General features: G+C 41.4%; 1 long non-coding RNA gene across 1 annotated transcript in view; it reads right to left on the bottom strand.

Annotated features, from left to right (window-relative positions):
- Positions 1-13,947, bottom strand: part of LOC137840585 (uncharacterized) — a 63,194-nt gene extending 49,247 nt beyond the window's left edge. Inside the window, exon 1 of the long non-coding RNA XR_011087332.1 lies at positions 13,721-13,947. This is a non-coding gene — a long non-coding RNA (uncharacterized lncRNA). The remainder of the gene's footprint in view (positions 1-13,720) is intronic.
- Positions 13,948-15,101: the final 1,154 nt, after the last annotated feature.

The following is a 15,101-nucleotide window of genomic DNA, read 5'->3' as shown; positions in this document are numbered from 1 at the left end:
GGAGAGTCCACCTCGGAGTCCCCAGGCCCCGTCTTCCACAAGGAAGGCGTGTAGGTGGAATGGAGGAGGTCTTGGAAGTATTCTCCCCACCGACTCACGAGGTACCGAGTCGAGGTCAGCAGCACGCCATCCCCACTGTAAACAGAGTTGACGTTGCACTGCTTCCCCCTCTGAGACGCCGGATGGTGGACCAGAATTTCCTCGAAGCCGTCCGGAAGTCATTCTCAATGGCCTCGCCAAACTCCTCCCACGCCCGGGGTTTTCCCTCAGCAACCGCCGAAGCCGCGTTCCGCTTGGCCATCCGGTACTTGTCAGCTGCCTCTGGAGCCCCGCAGGCCAAAACGGCCCGATAGGACTCCTTCTTCAGCTTGACGGCATCCCTTACCGCCGGTGTCCACCAGCGGGTTTGGGGATTGCCGCCACGACAGGCACCAACGACCTTACGGCCACAGCTCCGGTCGGCCGCCTCAATAATGGAGGCACGGAACATGGTCCACTCGGACTCAATGTCCCCCGCCTCCCTCGGGACGTGGGAAAAGCTCTGCCGGAGGTGGGAGTTGAAGCTCTTCCTGACAGGGGATTCTGCCAGATGTTCCCAGCAGACCCTCACAGAACGTATGGGTCAGCCAGGTCGGACCGGCATCTTCCCCCACCACCAGGTGGTGATCAGTTGACAGCTCCGCTCCTCTCTTCGCCCGAGTCTCCAAAACATGCGCCCGCAAATCCGATGACACAACTACAAAGTCGATCATCGAACTGCGGCCTAGGGTGTCCCGGTGCCAAGTGCACAGATGGGCACCCTTATGTTTGAACATGGTGTTCATTATAGAAAATCCGTGTCGAGCACAGAAGTCCAATAATAGAACACCGCTCGGGTTCAGATCGGGGGGGCCGTTCCTCCCAATCACGCCCTTCCAGGTCTCACTGTCATTGCCCACGTGAGGATTGAAGTCACCCAGTAGAACGATGGAGTCCCCAGAAGGAGCGCTCTCCAGCACTTCCTCCAGGGACTCCAAGAAGGGTGGGTACTCTGAGCTGCCGTTTGGTGTATGGCCCCTAGCTGTGTTAGGTGTACAGTCAGGACCCGTCCCCCCACCCGAAGGTGGAGGGAGGCTACCCTCTCGTTCACCAGGGTGACCCCCAATGTGCAGGCGCCCAGCCGGGGGGCAATAAGTATACCCACACCTGCTCGACTTCTCTCACCGTGGGCAACTCCAGAGTGGAAGAGAATCCAGCCCCTCTCGAGAGGGCTTGTACCGGAACCCAAACTGTGCGTGGAGGCAAGTCCGACTATGTTTATTCGGAACTTTTCTGCCTCGCACACCAGCTCGGGCTCCTTTCCAGGCAGAGAGGTGACATTCCATGTCCCAAGAGCCAGCTCCTGCAGCCGGGGATCAGACCGCCAAGGTCCCTGCCTTTGGCCGCCGCCCAGCTTACACTGCACCCGACCCCTTTGGCCCCTTCCACAGGTGGTGAGCCCATGGGAAGGGGGACCCACGTTTCCTTTTCGGGCTGTGCCCGGCCGGGCCCCATGGGTGAAGGCCCGGCCACCAGACGCTCCCCTTTGAGCCCCGCCTCCAGGCCTGGCTCCAGAGGGGGGCCCCGGTGACCCGCGTCCGGGCGAGGGAAAATGCAATAAATTTATTTTATTCATCATAAGGGGCTTGTGAGCCGTGCTTTGTCTGGCCCCTGACATAGGACCAGTTTGCCATGGATGACCCTACCAGGGGCATGAAGCCCCAGACAACATGGCATTCAATAAACGTCCCAAGCTACAGTATGTGGTTTTTATCAGAGACTAATAATTTTTGCTAATTTGTTTGTCTCCCAAAAGTAAATAAATGTCATGATTGTGTTTTTGCTGTTTATTGATTCCAAAGACTAAATCATGTATATTATACGTAAAAGTAATGAAAACGTCAATGTTCCATTATATGCCTCCTTTAGTAACCCTTGTTATTTCGGAAAGTTTGTGTTTCTTTCTTCTGTCTAAGACACGAACACACACGCACGCACGCACACACACTCGCACTCACACAGCCATATAATGTTGACTAGCTGTCTTTTTTTAATGAGATCTCTCACTTGTAGTACATGAATGCAGAGAATTTATCACTACAGTACATGTCAGAGTGGGCTACTTATAACTTAAATATCCTTAAATGATGGATTGTGGCTGTGCTCCACCACCAAAATTATTTCAATGAAGCTGATATAGTCTCATTTGGAGTTTGTCTTCACATGCAAATTATCAGTAATGACATTGATTTGAAGCATATGTTGGCTTTAACTTGTATCCATTGCACACCAGTTACAGGATTTTTTTTTCACTTTTAAAATAAACATGGGTTCCTTTTGCTGTAGAGTTGAGAGATGTATTCTATGAGGGGGGATGTTTTTAAATGATATAAAAACTAAGTGATCAATGCAATGTTTTAGATTGTACAAAAAGAAACACAAGGGCTTGGCAAAAACACATACGATGCAGGAAAGCTAACAGAGCAAACTACACACAGGTGAAAGTCATAAGCAGACAGCTCAGAGGCACACAAGAGACTATTGTTGCACAACAAAACTGGAAAGAATCAGGGATATTACCTCTGCTGTAAGTGTTGCTTGTGCATGGGTGCCTAGCAGAGCTTTAACTTTGCATTTACAGCTTGATGGTTGTTTTTGTTCATCTGTATCTGGGCATATGTCCCATTCCCACACACAAAGTTTTGTCAGAATGATGGATATTAGCTGATGTCAATGCATGAAGAGGTGCTTGTGACAGTAGAGTTTCATTGCTGACTCAGATTCTGATGTCAATAGGTGTGTTTTGTTGTGGATTGTTGCTCAGGACCAAAATGACTTGATGTTGTAAATCAACACTTTTTGTTTTACTTCCTAAAAAGGGTGTTTATGTCGATGGTAAAACAGAGCCAGCTGGATAAAAACCACATCATTCTTCACCATTCATCACACTTTCAAATTAAGGGTGGAGTCGGTATCAAACCCAGTATTAGTAGAGAAATGAAACTTGAGATGCAATCCTTGGAAAAAAAAAAAATATATATATATTTTGATTCCACTCCTCCTATTAGTAAGTGATGGCAAATCTAGTGTGCTTAGAATATGATGTACTATACATTTTGGCAAATCAATAATAACCATTAATTAAGAAATAACTGACAAATACATACAGACATATAGTATGTGCCTGTTTCATTTAATACAATACGATACAATACAACTTTATTTACATAGTGCATTTCACATTGAGCAATGGGACGACCACATAAACAGTGAAAACAGTAAATAGAAACACAATTAAGTCCACAGAGCACCAACAACACACACACATGCTTGCACAATTGAACCATGTTGCGCAATATAAATAAACCTGCCTTGCCTTGTCTATGAGAGCTGGACTGGCTGTTAAATTTAGGCTTATTATTGTTTATTAATATTATTTATTAATATTCATATCAAGTAAAAAAAAAAAAGGAAAAAAATCATACAAGTAAACAATGCATGTCAGTTATGTTTTGAAGTTATTTGAACCCTCCCCCCCCCCAAAATGCGAGAGAGTCATGTGCAGGTACAAAGTAGCAACTTGATAGAAGATCTAGTATATTCTGCATATTTGACTATTTCTTTCTCAAAGTTATCGTGTTGGTTTATCTGCTAAAATAGGACCAAATAATTTACTTTAATGTCCACCCTTGGTGGAAGTCTGCACTCTACATCATGCTTTGGTTTATAATACTGTACTGCAATATTTATGTGGGCTGTAAGTAAGTCCTTCACATTTGGTGGAGGACTGTTTATATGTTATTTGTATCCTCCAGCTGTCTATGACAAAATGTAACCGTCTTCCACATTTTTTTTCTGAATTCTCTTCTCTATCTATTTAGTATTGTGTTATATTGACCATACAAGACAGCAACATATAAATACTATGTCTAAGTGAGACATTGTGGTTGTGCTCCTTTACCTTAATCACTTAAATGAAGCTACTAAAGTACAGTACAGTACATTTTAATTTCCACATTTATATTCATGACGCTAATTTGAGGATCATTTCTGCAAATTACTCAGTATATATACCCAAGATGCAAAGATTTATATTGTGAACTGAAATTATCCATCCATTATCTGAACCGTTTCTCACAAGGATCGCAGACACGCAGGAGCCTATCCCAGCTGACTTAGCAGGCGGAGGACACCCTGAATTGGTTGCCAGCCAACTGCAGGACACACAGACGAACAAGCTATCACACACATTTACACCCACGGACAATTTGGAGTGGTCAATGCATGTTATTGGAATGTGCGAGGAAATGAGCAAAAAACCCACACAGGCACAGGAAGAACATGCACACTTCACACAGGAAGGCTGGAGTCGGAATCAAACCCCGCACTTCTGAACTGTGAGGCGATGTGCTAACCAGTGTTTCACCGTGCCGGCGTGAACTAAATTTATTTCTAAAATTACTGTCTACTGAAATATGCATTTTTATTGTGTATTTATTTCTTATGTTCAGGGCGGTGGAGCCTATCCAAGCTGTATTTTAGGCGAAAAGGAGACAGCATTCTGGACGGGTCGCAGGGCCCATTTTGAGATAGATGGGTGAGTCACACCGTCAGTGACCGGGAATTGAACCTACGTTGCCTATACGAGCGAATGCAACACTAGTGACATATTGATAATAATGACGATAATTAAAGATATTCTGCCAAAACTGGTATTCACCAAAACTTTATTTACCCGACTGTAAATGGACTACTCTTATATCACGCTTTATCTAGACCACTAGTGTCAAACCTAAGGCCCGGTGGCCAGATCTGGCCTGCCTCATCATTTTACGTGGCCCTTGAAAGGAAATGATGTCTGCCAACTTTCAGGTTTCTCACTAAAATTTGTACTTAAATGTTTGTCATGTGTGATAAATAACTGATATTTTACAATTTTTTTTTTTTACCATATCTGTTTCAGACCATAGCACTTTACAATGCCTCCCATTCACCCATTCACACAAATATTCATACACCAGTGGAAGGCTACTGCCATGTTCACTGGGAGCAAATTAGGGATCAGTGTCTTGCTCAAGTATACTTCGACATGGTCATCAGAGTTGAGGATTGATCCCACAACCTTTGCGTTTACTCTACCCACTGAACCAAAAAGGAGTAAGAATAAAAAATATATATTAAATATTAGAACTGTGGGAGTCCAATTTGTTGGGGTGTTAGTTAATTAATTAATTTGAGGATGGACTTTTCCCCGTGGAGCTATCTGGAGTTATATTGTCTAGGTTTGTTTAGATCCACTTTGGTGAAACTGGCCTTTCTACTCTGCAACTCAGCCAGGACACGCCTTACCTCCCCTTGTGTCCAGTTCAGCTGTATCTTATTTCATGATTTGTGTGTGGTTTGTTATTTTTCTCCCATCTGTGTCACGTAAACATATCATATGTTGTGTGTCCTTGTGTGCCACTTTCCTTGGCAGCTATTGCATTATGGCGCCGTCCGTCATCCTCAAATCAAAACAAAAAATCCATACATATTAGTATGTTTATCCATTGTATATACTGTATTTTAGTGGCTTGGATTTTACATCCCAGTAGAGTTAGTGCATGTAACAACATTGATGTGAAAGTACCGGTATTATGGAAAAACTTGATGAACTCATGAAATTTCAGCAGTATATTTTGTCCTACCCACCAACAACCTGCGTGGGGGTTTAATTTGTCACAGAAGCTGGGAAAGACCAGTTTGGGTATAAAGTGTGAGGGCATTAGCATTTCCCTCTTTTCTCCTACAGGATCATCTGTGACAAGTAATGGAAAACAATGATAGGAGTCATAATAAAATTCATGAACTGGTCAAAATTGCAATGCACGCGTGTTGGACACTGTGAAGTATTGTGTGAATAATGCAGTCGTGTCTCATTTTAAGCTTTGTCGTGAGGTTTGTGGAATACGTTGAGGTCTTGCAGTTATAGGGCAGCTCGTTATTCTTGCAGAGACAGTTGAATTATTTCCATACACAATTTCGCACGTATTGTTCGTACGTCACTTTAATTTAAAGCTGCCGTTCTTTGCGCAATCCATGTAGGCTGCCTTCACTGTCTATTTATGTGTGTGGTCCAACTTGAGGCCTGCAGAGGCACCCTCACTGCAAGAAGTTCTTGTACTAGCCTCAGATTTTGCAGAGTGGCGGTGAGTTGATGGGTCGTTTTTCCACACTTTTGTTTCAGATCTGATAAACCACATAATTAGGATATGTAAAGCCAAGAACAAAATGTTCATAAGTAAGGCATTTTGGGTTCTGTGTTGCTAAATTATATGTCTTGATATTTATTATTTGAAACTTCTGAAATGTCAGCAGTCATGATCAATTAAAGTTCAGATGCTAAAAAAAAAATAATCCAGCATCCGCAAGCATGGATTTTTTACTGGTGGATCAGGATGGCAGTGATGGTGAACCAACATGGTAGACCAGCATGGGAATGCTGCTGGACCAGCATCAGATTTCGGTGAAAGTTGCATAGGTCTCAAAGAAATCACGATCTGTGGAGCTGAATGACTTCGGTCCAGTCGCGCTAACTTCACACGTGATGAAGTCTCTGGAGCGATTGCTGCTTCACCACCTCAGGCCTCAGGTTCGGCATGCTCTCGATCCTCTACAGTTTGCATATCAGGAGAAGGTGAGGGCATCGATCATGGACTACCTGATGGGCAGACCTCAGTATGTGCCCATAGGAGGCTGTAGGTCATGCACAGTGAGGAACAGCGTGGGAGGACTGCAGGGAACAGTGCTCTCTAACTTCCAGTACAACTCTGAGTTCTGCAATGTGCAGACGTTTGCGGACCACGCTGCGATTGTTGGCTGTATTGAAGAGATCGCAGTACAACGCAATATTTTGTTGGTCAGATTCAGACGACTCTGACTTGTTCTTGCAATTTTCTAGCGTCAATACTGACAGAAGGTAAATTAATGAATAAATATATCCAAGGCCTTCATGTCAAATGAGAAAGCAGGTGGGGCTGATGTACTCCGCTCTGGATCAAATCTCTAGAATATAATATTTTTGCTGACTGAGTCATTATGTCGTCAATGGAACAGTCTCCTCTCTGGCTCCATCTATCTGTTCTTAACGTCATCCGTCATCTTCCAACAACCAGGAAGCACTTTTCCATCCAACAAATTGATGAGAATTGACGCCATTCTATTTTCCATATTGTCTGACCCAGACGATCTGACCTGGAAAACTGCTTTACTCTTCTGAGTATACAAGTGGATTTGAAAGGCTTCATTGTTTGCCAATTGACTCCATGTGTTGGGCTCTTGCTGCTAGTGTTTGTCTGTAGTGTTTCATCCATCTATCCATCTATATCTATATATCTATATATATATATATATATATATATATATATATATATATATATCTATATATCTATATATATATATATATATATATATATATATATATATATATATATATATATATATATATATATATATATATATATATATATATATGTATACGGTCACAAAAAGTAGTCTTTGCACAATACCGCTCTGGGGCCAAAGGGCCTTAAGAAAACAGTCACACCCATCTTTATTGATGAGAACAAGAATCCCTGTGACAGACAGAGCCCACCCTATAAGGGCCAAAGTATTGACACAACCCAGTCAGTACTTTCGTCAATCGGGAGAGTTTTTTTTTTCCCTGTACCTGCATCAGTTTGCCCCAGTACACAAAGCAAGGTCTATAAATGGTATTATTGGATGAATTTGACATGAAAAAACATGAAAGACTTGGCTTTAGTAACATCTGTGAATTGTGAGCCAGGCTTTTTCTTCCAATATCAGTGACCACTGACCATACAAATACTCATCTGAATGAATTAATGAACAGATGAATGAACGAACGAACGAACGAATGAATGAATGACACAAATTCCCACAGACACGTCCTAGAGATAGATATAATCTTGGAAAGTGAGGAGCAGTGACTCCCTAATTTGTTCCATTTTCACATTCTGTAGGTGTGGTCTGGTACACCAAAACATTTGTTCTTGATATTATCTCATATTAATATAATATTCTGTGTTCCAGCTGTCAAAGGTAGTCTAAGTGAACGCAAATGACATAATCCAAAATCACACAAACTAACAATTATTTTTCCAGATTTACGAACCTTGTCTGGGAATAATGGATTCTGTCTAGACAAGGCAGTGAAATAGCAACTACAGAGGCTGTTCTGTTTTATTGGCTTTGCAGCCATTTGTTCTGGTTATTTTGGCCTGAGTGTGTCTCATGGGAGGATGGATACACCTGTTCAGAGAGTGTTAATGTGCATGTGGTTAGAGAAGTGATTTTAGCACTTTGTACTTTGTCTTTCATGTGTTTTTGAGCTCACTTTATATTGTAAACAGCGAATAAGTGCCTGGGTTAGATACCTGAGGTTTTCAGCAAGGTTTTTATTTTAGTCTCTTTTCCGTGTGCAATTTTTACATTTAATAGTAGGTACAGTAAAATGATTGTTACTATAACAACAACAGCACTCAAGCAAGCTATTGCATCAGGCTTAAGTCTTGTTCATTAGAGGTACCGTATTTTCCGCACTATACGGCGCACCTAAAACCTCCAATTTTCTCAAAAGCTGACAGTGCGCCTTATAATCAGGTGCGCCTTATATATGGACCAATATCGAGCCACTACAGCAGGCGTGTCCAAAGTCTGGCCCGCTGGCCAAATGTATCAAAGTCAAAGTCAAAGTCTCCTTTATTGTCAATTCCTCCGCATGTCAAGACACACAAAGAGATCGAAATTACGTTTCTCACTATCCCAGAGTGACAAGCCAGAGTTCACAACGGACATACAAGTAAACAACACAGGAAAAATAAAACAAGAAGATGAACAATAAGAGTGATAGCACGCTAGCCGCTCCCGATGCACAGCAGAGTCCGGAAAGATGACAGTCAACCAGGCCACTGTGAACACGAGCACACAGCAGGCACGCACTGTCCGGTTCGTGGATCCTATCAGGCGAACGCAACCCATCTTGTCGTCCCGCCAACGAACGTACGCCAGGAGAATGGAAGGCACGGCTGGGCGAGCTGGGTTGGCCGCAAGCCTGGCCCGACGTCTCCGCGCTGGCCCCTCTTCCGCTGCCTCGCAGACCCGCTGCCGACGCATCCCAACAATGCTCCAGGACGGAGCAGTCCGAGCTCACGACGCAGTCCTACCGGGGGAGGAAGAGCAGGCCAGTCCGGCGTCGCTCCATGACGAACCAGTCCGAGCGCCCTTAATCTCTCCGCACCAAAGTCCAGAACGCCATAAAACCCACTTCCGCCGATGTTGAGCAGAACATGCCCGCCGCACTAGTAGCACGACGTATCACACGAGACGAACATATACCAAACTGCCGGACAAACACTCAGTAAACACTCACAAAACACCGAACGGGACAGAGAGTGGCCGCTGCGTGTGCACGCGCCGCCATCTTGAACCTAAAAAAAAAAAAAAAAAAAAAAAAAAAAAAAATCTATATATATCTTATATATGGACAAAGTTTTAAAATGAGCCATTCATTGAAGGTGCGCCTTATAATCTGGTGCGCCTTATATATGGACAAAGTTTTAAAATGGGCCATTCATTGAAGGTGCGGCTTATAGTGTGGAAAATCCGGTACATAATGCCTTTACTTGTAGTTGGTGCTTTGAAGGTAGCTTGCAAACTGTTTTTTTTAGCTTAGTTTGATCACAATGATAGGGATTTCTAGCAACACACCAAATTTGTAGTTTAAGAATAATTTGCTATCCGGGGCGCTTTGAGGGACTTAACAGGTGGAAACGCTCAAGTGAAAAGCCATTTGCTGTCTGCTGCAGTGTGTGTCTCATAGGAGTCAGGCATTCAACTTTTAAATGTAGTATGTTAACATAGCATACATTGTGGCTGTACATGATTGACATGTTTGCATTTTCAAATCCAGATACTACGAGGCAAAATTTTCTCATACTTCAGCATGGAGGGTGGCTGTTTTCTCTCTTACAACTTTCTCTTTATAAGCTCACATTTCCAATTAGCGCTTTTCAAGATATACGTAATGGATGACAGACCAACTGGGTTTGATTAATTTTCTGTATCGCTTACCTCCACAAAATACATTCAGCTAACAATACAATTGTATGACGAAGTCGTATCAAAATATGAAAGAAAAGCAATTTACACACATGCTGTTATTGTAGTTAGAGTTTGCATCACTATCATAATAGGCAGCGCTTAAATTTGAAAAGAAGTTTTGTTTTTGTTCATCCGTGAATACATAAATGTTGACCGAAAAGAAATGTTGCAATTCAGGTTTTCATGCCAGAGGCTTTAATTTGTTTCTTTGAGTGCTGACATGTTATAAGCAGAACACTACAGTGAACTCATGGCAACAGAGAAACCTTGACAAAGCAAAAAAAAATCCCCTTGACTACTGTGATGAATTCACAAACTGCAGCCTCTTACAGAAGCGGCTCGGCTCCATCATTATAATCTTTTTCTTGTGTACGAAAAAGGGAAGATTATTCAATTGCGAAATAATAAGACATTTATAACCAGTTTTCCATTGCAGAGGCCTGTTAACACATTCAGTATTTTGAATAAGGGGCTTTCAGGGTCACACACATTTTTATATTTGATGAGTGAATGACAAAGGGCACTTTTATGAAAACCATTCCAAACCCACTGAATCTCATCATGATCAATCCAAACTGCTTTGGAAACGTGTCATATTTTTGTATCATAGGGGATTTTATTTTATTGTATTTTTTAGTGTACTGTACTGAAGATAACTGGATTACGTTTTTGAAGGTGCCACCCGTTCAGCACATACCACGTTAAGGATACAATGATTATGTTCACATCCCAACTTCCCACACTGTGACTTTGCCGAACCAAGACCTGTGTGACAGAACGCTCAGGTCAGGCAAATAAACTAAAACAAAAAACAAAGAAATGCTGTTTTTGATTATTTTGGCTAACAAAAACTGTGATATCACTGTGGCAATAAAAAGGATTTATGTATTATTTTTGTCAGCAATGTCAAAACGAGACTAAAATATAGTGTGGCTTGCGGTCATAATAGGTGCAAAATACTGCTGAGGTGATGACAATTATACTCCATTATCTCTAAGAAACATGAGTTTCAAACCAGGGTCATTTGTTCCAGTCAGACAGTTCTGTGGGAAACAAAAGTGGGTGGCGAATGATGAAATGAGAAACTGAAACTGAGCAACAAAATTTGAAATTGTATTACTACTATTACTGCTCAAAATGATGTCATCAAAAGAAAAAAAAAAGAGGTCAGAGTTTGAGAGATTTGAGAGACTTCTGAGATTTTTCTCAGCTCCGGCCTTCTTGTGTGGAGTTGAAATGCTCTTGCTTTGCTTTAAGGGCTTTCTTCTGGTTCCTTCGACTTACTCCAACCTTCCAAACATACGCGTGCAAGACGAGTTGTGAATTTGAGTTTGAGTGCAAGTACCTCGCGCAATTCGTTGATGCCCAGTCCAGGTGGTATGTCGCCTCTTGCCCAGTGTTTGCTTAGATACTTTAGGCTACAGCCCACCCATAACAATAAAAAGTAGAAGTGGTATAGAAAATGGATGAAGAACCTGCTAAAGCTAACAATATAAACTTTTTAAAATGTGTGTCTTAAGTTGCTAGCATGACATTGGCGTTGGTTTGTTGTAAATGTGATTGAGAGATATCATTAGCAGGACTGCAGATTTTGTGTGAGTGTGTGTGTGTGTGCGGGGGGGGGGGGGGGGGGGGTAAAATTGTAGATCTAATCTTTACTTTGCATGACTCAAGATTGACAGAGTTCATAATCAAATTACTTTAATACTTTGTCAACGGTGTTTTGCAATTTCACTTCAAAGAGTACATACATTCAAACTATAAAAATATTCTGAACAATTACAAATAGAAAGATGACTCTTAGGAACACAGCAATGGCAATTTGAATTTAATGGCATATGTATTGTGTCATCTATTGAGCAATATGCATGGGGAATACCCTTACTACATGGCTAAACACCTTTTTTTCCTTGACATGAGTCTGTGTCTAAAGCAACACACTGGTGTGTTTCTTGGCACCATCAATGTGAATACAACTCTCTTCCTCAACTCTGGCATTTGTCCCAGAAACATATGTAGCATATGGCTGCCATAATACTGGAGCTAGGGAGCAGAGTTTACCAAAGAGAGATGGATGAAAGGGAACTTACTAAATATGAAAACATTCTAAAATATCCTGTGATCACAACAACACTTGACACAACTGAAGATTACAGTAAAAGTGAAACTGTGTGATCCTTTTTGGCCTGTGCACATATTCAAAGTGCTGTGGATGTACATGCTCCAAATGAATGTTGAAACTGACAGTTATTGTTCCACTGAGGATAGCTAACACCAGTATGTGTGAATACCTCACATGAAATGACGCAAAGCCACAAGCTCAATGACAACATTTTAAACACACCTCTGAAGAGTGCAAAACACACGTCACTTGGAAAAACTTCGTTTTCTTATTTTCTTCTAGGTCTTATTTTGAGTTTAGAATGGTTGTAACAAATCCAGGATAAATAATGCTTGTCATTGAGCTTCACTTGATGGATTTAAAGTCAAGTGGTGAGTCAAGATACATCTGTCATGTTTGTTAACTTCAGTGGATTAAATTTGTTCAAATAACAACTACTGTAAAACCACGGAAACCTCAAAAGTCAAACAGTTTGTTCAAGATGCTGGCTCACTTCCAATTAATTTGAATTTCTGATGCATTTCCCCCCCAAAGGAAACGGTGTAGTTGTATGTAAATGGCGATGATCAGTTTTATATACACTAAACAATGATATGAATGCAACACATTTGTTTTAGCTCCCATTTTTGTGAGCAGAAACTGTTACTCCATGCACAAATCCGATTTTTCCTCAAATTTTGATCACAAATCTGAGTGATCATTTCGCCTTTGTAGATTTATTGTATTAAATGCCTAATAATGATATTACCTTACCTGCAAGTGTGACTGTTTAACAGTAATTTATGATTATTACAAACTACACTAATAGACTGCTGTAAATTCACCGTATATTAATATAATTCTTTACAGTAAATGCAGTTGCGTGTCCTCCGCCCTTATTTGTATTTTTAATAGTCCTTTTGATGAATATTTAGTAAGTACATCTGCCTGAAAACATTTTAAATCTTTCTAAGACATTTAATCCACATCTGTGACTGCGCGTTTTGTAGTCACTAGTCAGTCATCAATCATGCCACTGTGATTTTTGACTGTCAGGCAAAATATGACCAAAAGACAAAACCAAATGTTCCCAATGTTTGGGTTTAAAAACATAACATTTCAAGTTGAAAAACAACACTTGAGGGGTTATCCCTACGGACAAATACAGTTTTGGGTCATTCTTGATATGCCGTCTTCAAAACATCACATTCATATATGGAAAGAAAGTATTATATATAGAACAAGTTTAATACTGTCCTGTATATGTTAGGACAGAACTTTAATTTGTGCGCCATCAAATAAAAAAAAATAAAAAAAAGGTAGGTAAGTAGGTTGGTAGGTAGGTATGTAAGTGTCAATTCAATTATTTCCAAAGTTAGATGTTGTATAGTTGTTGTCACACACTTATCTTAAAACATTGTGTACAGGTGTTGCTCATACCTTGTTGGAGATGGAGAAAGAATGTCCAACATGGAGGCAAGCATGGCAGAGGTAGGGAGGCAATAGCAGGCAGGCAAGGAGAGGCAATGACAGCCAAGCAAGGAGAGAGACGGGGGTGGCAGCTAATCCAAATTGTAAGCTTGAAGCAATAAAAAACGATATCACTACTATCTTCTTGGCTAACTGAGACTGACTGAGGCAGACTGCCATGTGGGAGGAGCCATCTTTACCTGATGAGGTGCCTGATCAGGTGACTGACCAGGTGACCAAAGGCTGTGTCAAAATAAAAGTCCATGGCCCAAGGCCAGCAAATTTCAACCAAAGTTCAAAATAAAAGTGCTGGCCCGAGGCCAGACAATCCTAACCAAAATTAAAGTGTAAGGAAACCAAATTGGCTCCAACATATCTGGCACTTATAGCTACCATGTGTGGCTATAACAAAACGACCAATTTTCAATACACAAATAATGTTTGATTTCTAAATTGTAGTTCTATGTTTTCTTCAATTATACTATAAATGTGTGCAAGTATTAGTGTATGAATGTAGTACTTATGGAAACACATGCCTTGTGGAAGGACCTCACCTGGTGCATGGGTAGGTAGATTAGTAGGTGGATGGGTGGTTAAGTAGGTAGGTAGGTAGGTAGGTAGGTAGGTAGGTAGGTAGGTAGGTAGGTAGGTAGGTAGGTAGGTAGGTAGGTAGGTAGGTAGGTAGGTAGGCAGGTAGGTAGGTGGGTAGGTAGGTAGGTAGGTAGGTAGGTAGGTAGGTAGGTAGGTAGGTAGGTAGGTAGGTAGGTAGGTAGGTAGGTAGGTAATATTTATTCAACAACACCACCTTTGTTTATGAACTCATCTAGATCAGACAATCAAAACATCTCCCACCATCATCCCTTGATTTTCCTCCCTCTTCTTCGTGGGGGACAACTTCTTGAAATTTAGTTTCAACAAATGGCCATGATGGATGTGCCTGACACCTCCTTTGAGGTTAAGTTGGAGAAAAGAGAGTTGCTCAATCATAAACATTTTCCAAACCTGACCAAGTAAGCTGATCCCATGATTTGAAGCATTTCCTATTGGGAAATGGCAATCATAAAACCACATGGTCCCTCTTGTCTATTCCTAGAAGCTTTGGATAACTGCGAAATTCTAGAGAATCCTTCAATACCAGGGCTTTTGGGAATTAATCGAAATAACATTCTACATGTGCATGGCAATTATTCCAGTCTGCAGATAAATGTTGCTGCAAACACTGTTCCATCTGTCTCATGAGAATTTTCTTCAGGCAACTGATAATATAAAACAATAGTTCGTACTGAACTGTACAAATTCTAATGTGTAACACCTTTTCTTTGTAAAGATGGTATCACAGAGGTTTCTTCAT

This window comes from Syngnathus scovelli, chromosome 9, assembly GCF_024217435.2.
Source record: "Syngnathus scovelli strain Florida chromosome 9, RoL_Ssco_1.2, whole genome shotgun sequence".
Lineage (NCBI taxonomy): Eukaryota > Metazoa > Chordata > Actinopteri > Syngnathiformes > Syngnathidae > Syngnathus > Syngnathus scovelli.
The sequence above is the reverse complement of the archived record's forward strand: the minus strand, read 5'-3'. Positions and strand labels throughout refer to the sequence as shown.